Source organism: Lontra canadensis, unplaced genomic scaffold, assembly GCF_010015895.1.
Source record: "Lontra canadensis isolate GAN:19392208 unplaced genomic scaffold, GSC_riverotter_1.0 scaffold70, whole genome shotgun sequence".
In the NCBI taxonomy this organism is placed as follows: Eukaryota; Metazoa; Chordata; class Mammalia; order Carnivora; family Mustelidae; genus Lontra; species Lontra canadensis.
In genome coordinates, this window is record NW_022631064.1 from 10,201,149 (window position 1) to 10,215,112 (window position 13,964).

At 34.1% G+C, this 13,964-nt stretch overlaps 1 long non-coding RNA gene across 1 annotated transcript in view; it reads left to right on the forward strand.

Annotated features, from left to right (window-relative positions):
• Positions 1–13,964, forward strand: part of LOC116881031 — an 877,038-nt gene that overhangs the window by 576,642 nt on the left and 286,432 nt on the right. The window contains exon 3 of the long non-coding RNA XR_004385327.1: positions 8,956–9,027. This is a non-coding gene — a long non-coding RNA (uncharacterized LOC116881031). The remainder of the gene's footprint in view (positions 1–8,955; positions 9,028–13,964) is intronic.

Sequence of the window (13,964 nt, forward strand, 5' to 3'; positions counted from 1 at the left end):
ATGGGTTAAATACCTAATAGGGATTAAGGGGGGCACTTATGATGAGTGCTAAGTAATGTATGGGACGGTTGAATCACTATATTGTATACTCAAAACTAGTATAAAGCTGTATGTTAACTAACTGGAATCAAAATAAAAACTTAAAAAAACAAAAAGAAGAAGACTGACTTTCCTAGAATTCAAAATCATTTTCATATTTCTGTTCTATTTCCAGTACAAAGTTAAAATTTAAACTGTTCAATGATAGTCTCCTTCTTTCACACAATGTCAGACTGTCTCAGGATATAACCATATATTTCTCAATCCACAATTTTTGGTGTGTGGGCATGAAAAAAATAAAATATTGTTTACAACAGTTACTTTAAAAGTCACTTTCTTTCAATAGTGGCATAATGTGTTTTTGAAATGTGTTTAAATATATGTATATATATATTATATATATATATAAAATATATATATATAAAAGAAAGCATGCATTTTTATGGGAATACTATATATTTTGCATTCTTATTTAAAAAACATAAAAATGCATTTAACAATGTGAAAAACATTTTTATATTTATCACTCTCTTCAAAACAACAGATAGAAATTGTGAAAGAAAAACAATCTCACCCACATTACAGTAAATTTGGTTAGCAAGAAGGTGGAGTTTACAGTAATAGCTTTTAAGCAGATTATCTAATTTTAAAATAGTGTATATTGCACTTTGTGTGAAACCGAGATGGAAGAGTACATTTCAATTTGTTTAAATGCCTTTAACAGTAAGGTTTTTCAGTGCTCAATTTAATTTTGCATTTAATACCTTTTTGCTAAATTCTTTCCCTCATTTTTTTTTCATGATCTCATTTTGTTTTTAATCTCATTTTTGACAGACTCTTTCTTTCCTAGGGAAGAAAATGTTTAAGCCATCTTTGCCACTGATTCAGAAAGAAGTTAACTGTATCAACTCCATAAATAAGCCAGCAAGAAAACAATTTGTACTTCTGGTTGATAAAGAACCTGCTGCTGGATCTCCCAACAGTCTCAGCATTCTGCTAAAATCAAAGGATCAGAAATTTTTATTTGGGGAAAACAAAGGCGGGTCAGCAGTGATTGCATCCCACATTCAGGGTGTTGGCAATTAAGTTGTAGTGACTTGGCTGCCTGTTTGATTGGAATTCTCAGAGTGTGCTTTGGTAGAAAGCACATGTGCTTTTAGGACTCCTATTTGATGTACCTGATGTGTTTTGAACAATTGTTGAAGTGCTGGATGGCTACTTATTCAAAGCTACATTCAGCATGCAAAAAACAAAAACAAACAAACAAACAAAAACCCGTGTGAGTGATCTTAATTCAATGGATTCAGACTTGCAACAAAATAGGAATACTTTTGAGCTCTCTGGTAAGAAACTTTCCATCAGTACATTCATTGTTATTGATCCTTTGAAACAAAAATGCTTGTTCATCTCACTTCTTTTTCTATTTTGAGCTTATTTTTCCAGATAGGGTTTTACCACACACTGAGATTGTTTCTGTCTTTCACTTTTTCTATTTTAAATATATCTTCACTTTGAAACAAAGCCATTCATTCTTGAAAACAATGTGTACAATTTTGTGATTCTGAATCCATACATTTTAACTAAAGGGTAATTTAGGAGAATAACATTAAAGCTTCTGGATTTCTTTCTTTCTTCCTTCCTTCCTTCCTTCCTTCCTTCCTTCCTTCCTTCCTTCCTTTCTTTCCTGGTTACTAGACTGATCTTAAACAACAGCAGAACAAAGTGTTGGGAATCAAGCCCAGAGATTAAAGTTTATTGTTAGTGTAAGGACTGATATAAAAAGCCATAATTATTAAAATTATCCAGATGAGAAGTGAAGATCTAAACTAAAATCAGAGCAATGTTGGAATGTTGAGGAAGAAATAGGTACAATGAATATTTTTTATTTTATTTTATTTTATTTTTTTACCCATAGTCAGTAAACTGAGAGAAGACTGGTGAATGAAAGTAAAATCTCAGTTGTTTTTGGTCTGACTTCTGCAAATCAGCATATATCTTTCAGGGTGTAATGGTTAAGTGTGTAGACAGAGTGTTCAGATTCCAGCTCCAGTATTTATCAGTTGCATGAATTGATGTAAGTAACTTTGTTTCTTTGTGTATCAGTTTCATTTTCAAAATGGTGATATTAATATCTTTCTTTTACATTTGTAGAGTGCTTAAATAAGATATTACAAGTGTCAGGCATAGAATAAATGTTACCTATTGTTATTGTTCACTGAGACAGAGAATGCAGGAGCAGAGGAATGGGAGAAAAGAGATTAAAATTTTCACATGTTGAATTGGGAATGCCTTTGGCACATCTGTGTATAGATGTCTGAGTAATTTTGATGCACATCTTTGGTGGCTATACATTTGGATTTATCAGTAAAAGGGTATATTTGAAACATGGCTTTGTATGAAGTCATTGTAAGAGATGGTATAGATTAAGAAAGGCGAAGTGTCAAAGATGAAGTATTTTTGAGGAAATGTCTGATGTAACACATATTAAGGAGGAATAATCAGAGTGATAGGAAGAAAACTGGGGGAAAACAATGTCATAGCAATCAGGAGAGAAGTATTAAGATGGTAATGGACTACTAACAGTAGTAGGCAGAACCAAATGCTAAATGACACAGGTAAAAGAACTGAAAGTTAAATCTGTATTAAAATTGTCAACTCCAGATATAGCAGTAGGTACCAGGAATCCAGGAATCTCTAAGGAAATCTTTAACGTACGAAAAGAACATTTGGAATTAGAATTAGTAAAGGTAAACCAATTTTCTTGAGGGGGCATGACTGAAAAGAGAAGAATGGAGAAAAGTTATAGCTATATAGAATATGAAGCTTACATGTATCTCATTTGTTTGCTTTCTTTTTCTTTTAAAATATTGGAGCTGTCTTTAGAGTTCTTTTCTGTGTAATTATTTTGTAGATATTACAGTTACAGTTTAACAAAGCAAAATACATTTTTTAAACAAAATCTTTTTTTAAAAAGATTTTATTTATTTATTGGACAGAGAGAGAAATCACAAGTAGGCAGAGAGGCAGGCAGAGAGAGGGGGAGACAGGCTCCCCGACGAGCAGAGAGCCTGATGTAGGGTTCAATCCCAGGACCCTGAGATCATGACCTAGGCCAAAGGCAGAGGCTTAACACACTGAGCCACCCAGATGTCCCTACACAAAGATAATTGGCACACTTTCCAACACAACAAAGATCATTGTTCTTTCAAATGTTATTGTCTGTTCTCATGGGAAACTAGTCTTAATTAAAAGATCCACTAAATATAAGGTGAATGTATCAATTTCCTATTTCAAAAAAATATTTGTGTCATTCATGGAATCCTGGTCACATTTCTTAAACATACATTAAGTATCTTCTAGTGCTATTCAATATCTATATGGTTAACTCACATTTGATGGTGGGGTATTGTCTTCTGTGATGCTTAAATGGTGATAACACTGGTGTTCAACAGGAAATGAACCTTAGAATTGTTAGCCACGCTTATCAGTCAGCAACATCAGTGAGTTAAGCATGGTAGTAACACTGTGGTCACAATCTAGCTGACAGCAAGCTACCATTTGTGAGTCCCACATGTCAAGGAAAGGGATGCAAATTTGTTTTAGAAAACAGAGATGTGGGGCACCTGGGTGGCTCAGTGGGTTAAAGCCTCTGCCTTCGGCTCAGATCATGATCCCAGCGGCCTTGGGATCGAGCCCTGAATAGGGCTCTCTGCTCAGCATGGAGCCTGCTTCCTCCTCTCTCTGCCTGCCTCTCTGCCTATGTGTAATCTCTGTCTGTGAAATAAATAAATAAAATCTTAAAAAAAAAAAAGAAAAAGAAAACAGGGATGTCACTAATGTGTACATGCTGTTGGCTCTAACCTGCTCTGGTTCTTAACAGGAGAATTAGTAAATTAGTATGATTTGAAATATCTATTTCTGGATATTATTTGGAAGATATGCAATGTGGGTAGCAGTGGGTGTGTTGTCAGCTGCCAGTTATGAATATCAACACTGTAGCTTATTTTAGACCTACATGCCAGCAAGAATCTGAAGTGATCACTCTCTCTTGCAAATAAGTAAATAAATCTTTAAAAAAGGGGTGGGTAACCGGGTGGCACAGTCTTTTGTTAAGTGTTCAACTCTTGGTTTCAGCTTGCGTAGTGATCTGTGGGTCATGAAATTGAGTCCTGAGTTGGGCTCTGTGCTCAGCAGGAAGTCTGCATGAGTTTCTCCCTCCCTCTTCCCCTCCCCCTCCCAACTGCGCTTGCTCTCTTTCTCAAATAAATAAATAAATAAATCTTTAAAAACAAATAAACAGAGGCACCTGGGTGGCTCAGTGGGTTAAGTCCCTGCCTTTGGCTCAGGTCATGATCTCAGGGTCCTGGAATCAAGCCCTGAATCGGGCTCTCTGCTCACCAGTGAGCCTGATTCCGCCTCTCTCTCTGCCTTCCTCTCTGCCTACTTGTGATCTCTGTCTGTCAAATAAATAAATAAAATCTTAAAAACAAACAAACAAACAAAAGATAAGAGTACATGTATTTCCATCTAAGTTGTGTGATGGACTGTTTTACCATTGATTATTTCAGTGTTTTTTTTATTATTTTATTTTCAAAAAGATTTGACTTACTTGTTTGACAGAGAGAGAGAGAGAGAGAGAGATATCACAGCAGGGGAGCTGCAGGGAGCTCCATGTAGAGCTTGATCTCAGGACCCTGGGATCATGACCTAAACCAAAGGCAGATCCTAAGCCAACTGAGCCACCCAGGTGTCCCTCCTCCTACCTTATTATTATTATTTTTTTAAGATTTTATTTATTTAGTTGACAGAGAGAGAGAGAGAGAGATCACAAGCAGGCAGAGAGGCAGGCAGAGAGAGAGAGGGAAGTAGGCTCTCCACTGAGCAGAGAGCTTGACGTGGAGCTCGATCCCAGAACCCTGAGACCATGACCTGAGCCAAAGGCAGAGGCTTAACCCACTGAACCACCCAAGCGCCCTGCTCCTTCTACCTTTTAAATACAGACAAATGAGGATGTAGGCTTTCTGATTATTTGGCAATACTCTGTAGTTAATCATCAGAAAGAAGCATGTCATTTTACTGCCATTTATTTACTAATACTTTTCCAACCCAACGTTTCAGACAAAGTAGATTTTTATTATTAATATAGAAGTCATTACTTAGGAATTTCATTAATAAGGAATTCAGATTGTCAGGTTGGGAAAAGGAAGGTCTAGAATGGAGGAAAAGAACTGTTGGGTTAGTTTAGAGTTTTCAATTAGAAAGAGTGAGAATGCAGGAAGGCTGTGGTGATAAGGGTTTTGGTTAGAGAGAGGGTATATGAAGATGTCTAACTGAAGTCAACTCAGAAAGGGAAGGAGGAAGAGGGGAGGAGACTGAAGAAGACTTGGGGAAGAGTCAGAAGAAGGAACTAATAGTTATGCTGAAGAAATGATCTAGAGGAAAAAGTAGAGGTTGAATAATATGAAATAATTATAAGAAAGAATTTCAGTGAGGTATAGAGTTAGTTTTAGTTTTATCTGTGAATTGTGGCCAATTGCTTTCATGATTATATTTTACAGTCTGTTATGGAAGCATTATATTATATTTATCTTTTCATTACACATGTATTTTATTATCTTTAATATGTTCACAGAATTATTACTAAAGACTGAAGAACTTTCAAAGGAAGTACACATACTTTTTTAATATTTTCACTTTTTCCTATTATTGTATACCTTTATAACCCTCAGAAATTCCCTCTTTTCTATAATTTATTTCACGATAGAGAAGGCATACTTTACAAATTTTCACCTTTCACCATATTATGATTCTCCTGTTATTGATGTTTATAACATCAATGTTTATAACATTTTTAAAAACATTTTTATTTTTATTTGAGACAGAGAGAGGCAGAGGGATAGAGAAGTAAGAGAATTCCAAGCAGACTTCCCACTGAGCATGGATCCTTACACGGGGCTCCATCTCACAATCCTGAGATCCTGATCTGAGCTGAAACCAAAAGTTGGCTGCTTGACTGACTGAGCCACCCAGGCAGTCCTGTTTGCACCATATTTTAAAGTCAGCATTAGAGTTCTAAGATTTAAAATTAGTGGCCATGGAATAGGATTTTAATTTGTAACATTGATACTCATGAAACTTTTTAAAATAATTAGTACATACTAGGAATTGTTAATGATCTTCTAAATTTATAATGGCAGATCTTGTGTAAATCATGGTTTAAGCACAAATTGCATATTTTTAAATAACTTACTTGATCTTGTGTGTGTGTGTGTGTATGAGTCTGTTATTCAATTTTTCTGTAAAAACTAAAAGCAAAATATGAAGTATTAGAAAATGATAACAATACAACACAAAAGAAGCACAACAAAAAGGAACAACGTGAAACCCAGTTTAAAGAACAGAGGAAAAACCCAAACTCTTCTAAGAATAACTTGAGTAACATTGGGCAGTGATTCAACATGCCTGAGACGCATTTTTCCTAACCTTTAAACAGGGGGATTCTGTCCAAGATATCTACCTCAAAGTTAACTGCATACTATAAATCCCAGAACAATCTTTTTTTTATAAGACATAATAACTTGTGAATCAGCTTCTAGAAAGAAAGGGTAAGAGTATCTTCATGCATAATTTTGAACACCACTATTATTAAATATTACTTTATTCTATAAATGTGCATACTTTAGGGAAAAGGGCTCCTTTAGGGAAATGTGACCTTTGTACCACTAGAAGCTCAAAATTATACTCAGTTCTTACACATGATGTATTTGTTAATGGTAATATAAAAATGCTTAAGATGTTCAAGAACAGAGCAGTAAAAATACAGATCAAATTAAAAGCTATTTTAAATCTTACTTAAAATTAAGTTGCACAATTTAAATTCTAACATAAAAGATTTTGATAATGTTGAGTACCCATGAAATATCTAAGAAAGTTCATTTTTTCTAAACTTCGAAATATATTCCTATATCTACATAAAAGTTTTAAACCGTTTGGCTCATTTACATGAGAACATTGATTCTAAGTCTGCCTGCGGTACATTGGGTTACGAGCGTGAAGAGTAGAATTGTTTAGGAATTGTTGCTGGTTTTTTTAAAAATGTTAGTTTCACATTTTGACAATATGTAAACTATCTTTTTCATTCCTTTCTTCTAAAATTTTCCTCCCCTTTATCTAGCATATGTGATTTGTAAACACAGGTAGCATATTATTGGAGTTAGAATGAAAGGCTCTGAGTCAGACTGCCTGCATTTAAATCCCATCTTTACCTTTTACTGACTAGCAGACATTGGGGAAATAACTCAAAATATTTCTGTTTCAGGTTCCTCATCTGAAAAGAAGGGAAATTATTAGACGTTTAGTTTGCATCTAATCATGAAAAGAAATGATCAACATTACACACACACACACACACACACACCATCTAGCACACAATTACTACTCAATGTTATTTTGCTTAGTTTGTAAGTTTAGCCAAAGGTAATACCTTGTAAGAATTTAACATTATCCATTAAAGGCATGTAGGAAATAAAATAGTTGTAATATGGTTTTCTTTAGTCCTGAGCAAGACTGTTTGTCAAATAAGACAGACTAGCAGTTCCTTCCCTTCAAAATCAAAAGTCCTATCTTGGTCACTCAATGGAATTTTTGACATTAATCATTTCAGAGATAGTGTAGAGTAGCAAGACTCATCAATTAAGTAAATAATCAAAATAGATACATGTTTTTCCTACTAAGCAGTTAGAATTCTACTAGATTCTGACTTTCTGAATTCACACAGAAGTATAGAGCATGATTTCTGTTCTTATGAACTAAACATTTAGTTGAGCGAAGAAGACACATATATGGAAAACATCTGATGCAGTATGTATTAATATTGAAACGAGCCTCTGAATGCAAAAGAAATTATGGTTCCATAAATTAGCTTAGTTTAGAGTTTGGTTTAGAAAGAATTAATAATGTTTGAATAGGTGGCAAGGGGACATTCTAAGAAGAAGGAAATGCAAAAAGCTTGTGTGTGTATAGGAGGGAGCATTTGGATTAGATGTGAGAAATCATGATGATCCCTAATTGCCCAATTCTTTATGGTCAGTAAATGGTAGAAATTTTGCTTATTTCTCTTTGGACCTCAGGAGCAAATGGTCCAGTAATCATTAAGCAGTTGATGGAACTACCTGACCTTTGTTAACCAGTTCAATTTTATGTTGCTAAATGTATAACTTTAACTGAAACATTGAATTATATCTGACTTTTCTTTGACCTTCACTTATCTGGTCAATAGTCAACTATTGACTTGCATATTTTCTATCCTGATATATTAAAGGTTTTTGATACACACTGTTTATTATAGTTATGGCCTCAAATATTTTATGTTTAGTGCCATGCTATTAATTTGAAAGCTGTTAACTGTTCTAGAGTACAACAGTCACTTGAATGTGGGACAAGAATTCTATAGCTAATAAACATAATTTGATAGATGGTGTTTTCTGAATCTATGAGAAAACATATCTGAATTAAAAGTTGTGAGTGGTTCATTTTCTTATGCAACACAAGAAAAAAACAGATTTAGAGATCATATATAGAAAAAAATATGTTTTAATAAAGTAAAATGCCATTTAAAAAAATGGAGTTGTGGTTAGTCAAGTTAACAACCTATAGCATAAATTTTTATATCAAAGAAAAATTTAAAAATTATATTCATTCTTTAAATGTAATGGGTCATAATATTTTATATCAAGGAAACCTTTCTGATGGTATTATTTCTTAGCATTAACTGGTCAGTTTCATTAATCTTTAAGGGGTCTCTTACTGTGTTCCTTTTCTTCTCATCAGGTGACTTAGATTTATCTCATCAGCATTAAATAGCTACCAAAAAATGTGAATTCAAAACGTGTTTCTCCCTTTATTTTTTTCTTTCAGGGAAATCCCGAGGGGTTTGACACTTTTCATCCTCCAGCCATTAATCATTTTGTAGAGAAAGGCTATATATTGGTAAGTCTCACTCATTCTAATTGTTCTTTTTAAAGGCTTGATTGTAATACAAAACAAGGAAGATTAAAGACAAGTTAACATCATTGCCTGGCTAAGCAGAGAAAGACATTTTTTTCAAACAAAATTTGTAACATCAGGATTTTGTTTTGTTTTAAATTAATCTACTAATAGGAGTAGTACCAAAAACTATTGTTGTAATATTAAAACTATGTGGAGAATGCAAAATAGTAATGTTTTTTGAAATTCTGAAATGGTGGTGGTATTACATATAGATAATTTTTATTTATTTTTTATTTTCTTAAATTTTATATTTCTTTCTTGAAGAAGAAGAGAGAGAGAGAGTCTGAACAAGCACAAGCTAGGGGGAGGTTAGGAGAGGGGCAGAGGGAGAAGGAGAAACAGATTCCCCACTGATCAGCGATCCCAGCCCAGGGCTGGATTCCAGGACTTGAGATCATAACCTGAGCCAAAGACAGATGCTTAACTGACTGAGCCACTCAGGTGCCCCTATAGATAATTTTTAAAAAGACATTTTATTAATTGACCCCATGGCTTATAAACGTTAGTTGAATGAGCATCCATGAATAAGTCTGAGCCAGCAGTCAAGTAAAAGATAATAAATTCTAAACAAAATTTAAAAGGCTAATAAACTCTGTCAATTTTGGTAATACGGAATATTTATTTTGGAGGTTGAAATTCAATTTTAAATTTAAGTAATTCTTATGTAGTTTATTCCATAAAGCCAAATACATGCTTTTTTGGTTTTAATTTATTATTATTTTACTCTATATAAGTGACATTAATGTATCCTGGTTTCATGTTTTTGAACAACTCTTCCCTCAACTAACCAGTTAAGCTTTTTCTTTCTCTGTCTTAAACACACACATTCATGCCTTAAAATATCATATTATATTTTATATGTTATACTTAGATTTGGATTTATGTGTTATACTTAGGTCACAATTAATTACTTTGAAATTTTCCAATTTTTCTAACCTACAGTTTTTAAAGTATTTCTCATGGCCTCGCATGCTTTGGAGCTATGATCTTCAAATTTTTGATGGAACAGTTAAGTCCATCAGTTAAAAATGTTAAATATATACTATGGTATATGGACATTATTTATAAATTACATTCATTCATCACTATCATTATTAGATCGACAAATAATAGTAAAAATATGAAATGCTCACAAAAGAAATTTTAAAATAGGTGAAAATGTATATATTCTCTCTGTGTGTATAGTCTTTATATATATTCTAGTGGAACTTTGGGAACCCTCGTTCTAGAAATCCTCTGCTTTCTTCTATTTCCAAATACTCTCAGAAGCTGTATTGGGTACTCAAAGGCTCTAACAATCCTCATTTTAAGCATTAGATTGGATAGAAATTGTGTATACTGCAAGTCGGTGAGTGTGTTTATACATTTATGGACACAAATATGTGTATGCATGGGGATGCTGTAGATAGGATTGTCTGGATCAAGGGTTTGAAGTGACATAAAGTTATAGCCAATGATCTTATCTAAATATTTCTCTTCTGGAAAGGTCAAAGAGTGAAATAATTCAGAGGGGCTGTTATAGAGAATCAAAGAGCCAAATAAATAGGAAGAAAGGATACCTCATGTCATACGGAATACCTCCAAAAATACCCTGTCCAGTTGATATCTTGGGAGAAATAGAGTCACACCTTTATGGTCACTGTATGATGGAATTCTTTAGTCATGCATATGCTTGCTACTTTTTTTTTTTTTTCTCTCTCAATAGAGTCCTTAGTGTTGAGCAGCCAGATATATTATGAAGATACGAGGGGGAGATTGAATAGTTAGAGTGAAAATCATTTAACCCATATTGTTTCTGCATGTGTGAACCAAAAACCCCATAGGAGTTGTTTTTTGCAATATACCAGGTAACTTCCTTTGATTGGAGAATAAATCAAGTGCTCCCCACCCCTATTCCTTACCATAGGAGCTCATATTTAACTGGACTCAAGCCTCCATTCAAATCTGAAGCCGGACAGGGAAGTGGTGAGATATTCAATGACAGATTCAGGATTTACCAGACTAGCTGGCTTTCATTAAATCTTTAATATAAAAGCCTTCATAATTGTTGATTCCATTTATTTGAGCCCTGTTCTAATTTAAAAGCCCAACACTGCTGAACCAGTAAAGGAATCCATTTAAATATTCCGTTATCCAGGAACCAATTCTCTACCTCTTATGTTTGAAAATCTCATGTCAAATACCATGCTGAAATATAGATGTAATGTGTCTACATCATTCCTTTAATGTATTGGTTAGTGAACTCTCATAAAAAATAAGAAATAAAATGAGGCTTGCCTGCCACAACTCAGTAAATCCCTAATGATTTATTAATTGTTGCTTTCTTCACAGGACTCCCACTCGATAGACAACTCCTTTAAATTCAAGGATATTTTGGGGATCAAATTCTACCCCAACAATCATAGTACATGTAATCTAGCTTATCTAAAACACAAAAACAGCTCACTGTTACCTGGCATTAGGCTCTTTATCCTTGTGTTCTAGTATCTCTTTATGACCTGATATAAAGAAAATTAAACAAGCACAGCAATGAGTTTTGGTGTTTTCTTTCTTTCCTTCCTTCCTTCCCTCCTTCCTTCCTTCTTTCCTTCCTTCCTTCCTTCCTTCTTTTTTAAAAAAGATTTTATTTATTAGTTTACAGAGAGAGACAGACAGTGAGAAGGGAACACTAGCCAGAGGGTGGGAGACAGAGAAGCAGGCTTCCTGCTGAGCAGAGCGCCCATGTGGGGCTCGATCTCAGGACCCTGAGATCATGACCTGAGCTGAAGGCAGATGCTTAATGACTGAGCCACCCAGGCATCCCCAGTTTTGCTGTTTTGTTTTGGATTGAATTTTCCTTGTTCTGTGTTCTGAGCAGTCAACCACTTCATAAAGGTGTCTGAGTTGTTAGATGTTGAGAGAAAAGTGGGAAAAAAGAGAAAGTTAATTTGCTACCTTCCCAGAACACAGGTGAAGTTTTAAGCAACTTTATATTTAAAATTGCGGGTAGAAAAGCCACGAATCATAGAATCCAAGTGTCAAGATGAGTTGAGGTGTGGATCTTAACAAGGTGGGTAATTTGTCTCTGCATAAACCAGATGCTGTGTTTATGACATAGGAACCCACTTCTCAAACTTTCAAGATTTTCTTAATTGGAATTTCTCTAATTGGGTAGACTTCCTATGGCAACTCCCCTTCTTCCTTACCCATCTGCAAGTTCTCATTAACCCTTTTCTTTGCTGTAAGTCCTCCCTTTTCCCAGATATGCCTTTCAAGAGTTAATATTTACTCAATAACTTCTTTTGTTTCCCTCTTTACTGTCCACAGTCTTCATGCTTGAACTCATCTACTCTTGTAGCCTCAGAGATTATTTATATCTAGTGACACTCAAATCAGTATGTCCTCTTAGGATCTCATTGTTGAGAATCATATCAGCATATCTGTTTGATAGCACAGTAACTTCTCAAGTTCCAATACATTAAAACTGAACTCACAATATTTTCCCACAAACTTACCTTTTTCTTTCCCATTTCTATGAAAAGAATTGTCATCTACCCAGTTTCCCAAAAAGGAAATCTGGAAAATATCTTGGATTCCTCTCTCACCTCTTATCTTATACCATCCATGAAGTCTCGTTAATTCTACCTCTGGGCAGATAAGGGATGTCACAGGAAGTAAGAAAAGGTGTAATGTGTATTTTTAAACCAGCTTGAAACACTTCAGTAGAAACTAAATTCATTAAGAGAAGTAAAATAGTCATTGTAGTCTAAAACAAAGACAAAAAGACATCTCTAAGTAAAAGCTAATGTCATAGTGTTTTATCATTATATTTTTACTATAAACTCTGATCTCTTTAATTTTATTTTATTAATACCTTAGCATTTCTTGCCCATAATATATATACATGTATCTTTGTAGAGCCATTATATATCATCTCCCAATAATCATGGCAAGTTTATGTTAAAAAATTTCCATTATGTGATAAAAATCAGTGAGAAAAGAATTATGTACCATAACTGTTTCCACATGTTGTGATTTAAAAAATATATTTTTGGAGGCACCTGGGTGACTTAGTCGGTTAAGCATCTGCCTTCAGCTCAGATCATGATCCCAGGGTCCTGAAATGGAGTCCTTTTATTGGGCTCCCTCCTCAGGGCGGGTATGCTTCCCCCTCTCCTCCCTATTTGTGTTCTTTCTTGCTATCTCTGTCACTCTCTGTCTCTCACTCCAATAAATAACAGATCTTTTAAAAAAACAACTTAAAGTTTTAAATTTTTTTATTATTTTTTAATTTAATATTTAAATAAATGAGATCTTAAAAAATAAATAAAAATATATTTTCTCTAATCCTTTTCAATGTAATAGAATATATGACATACATTTGTGTTGTCATGTTTAGTACCTTTTATTCTTAGCAACTTTCTTTCTTTTTATTTATTTTTGTTTATTTATTTATAAAGATCTTATTTATTTATTTATTTATTTATTTATTTGACATAGAGAGAGAGAGGGCACAAGCAGAGAGAGCAGCAGGCAGAGGGAGAAGCTGGCTCCCTGCTGAGCTGGGAGCCCAACATGAGCTCAATCCCAGAACCCTGTGATCATGACCTGAGCCTAAAGCGGACATTTAACCAACTGAGCCACCCAGGCATCCCACAGTTTTCCTTGTTTTTGTTTTGTTTTGTTTTGTTTTGTTTTTATTTTAAACTAAGTTTTTTTATTTTAATTCCAGTATAGTTAATAGTGTTATATTAGTTTCAGGTGTGCAATATAGTGATTCAACAATTTTATATGCCAACCATACTAAATGATACTAAATATCATTCCATGAGACCAATATTACCCTGATATCAAAGTAAGATAAAAACAATAGGAGACCAAAAAAAAAAAAAATCTAG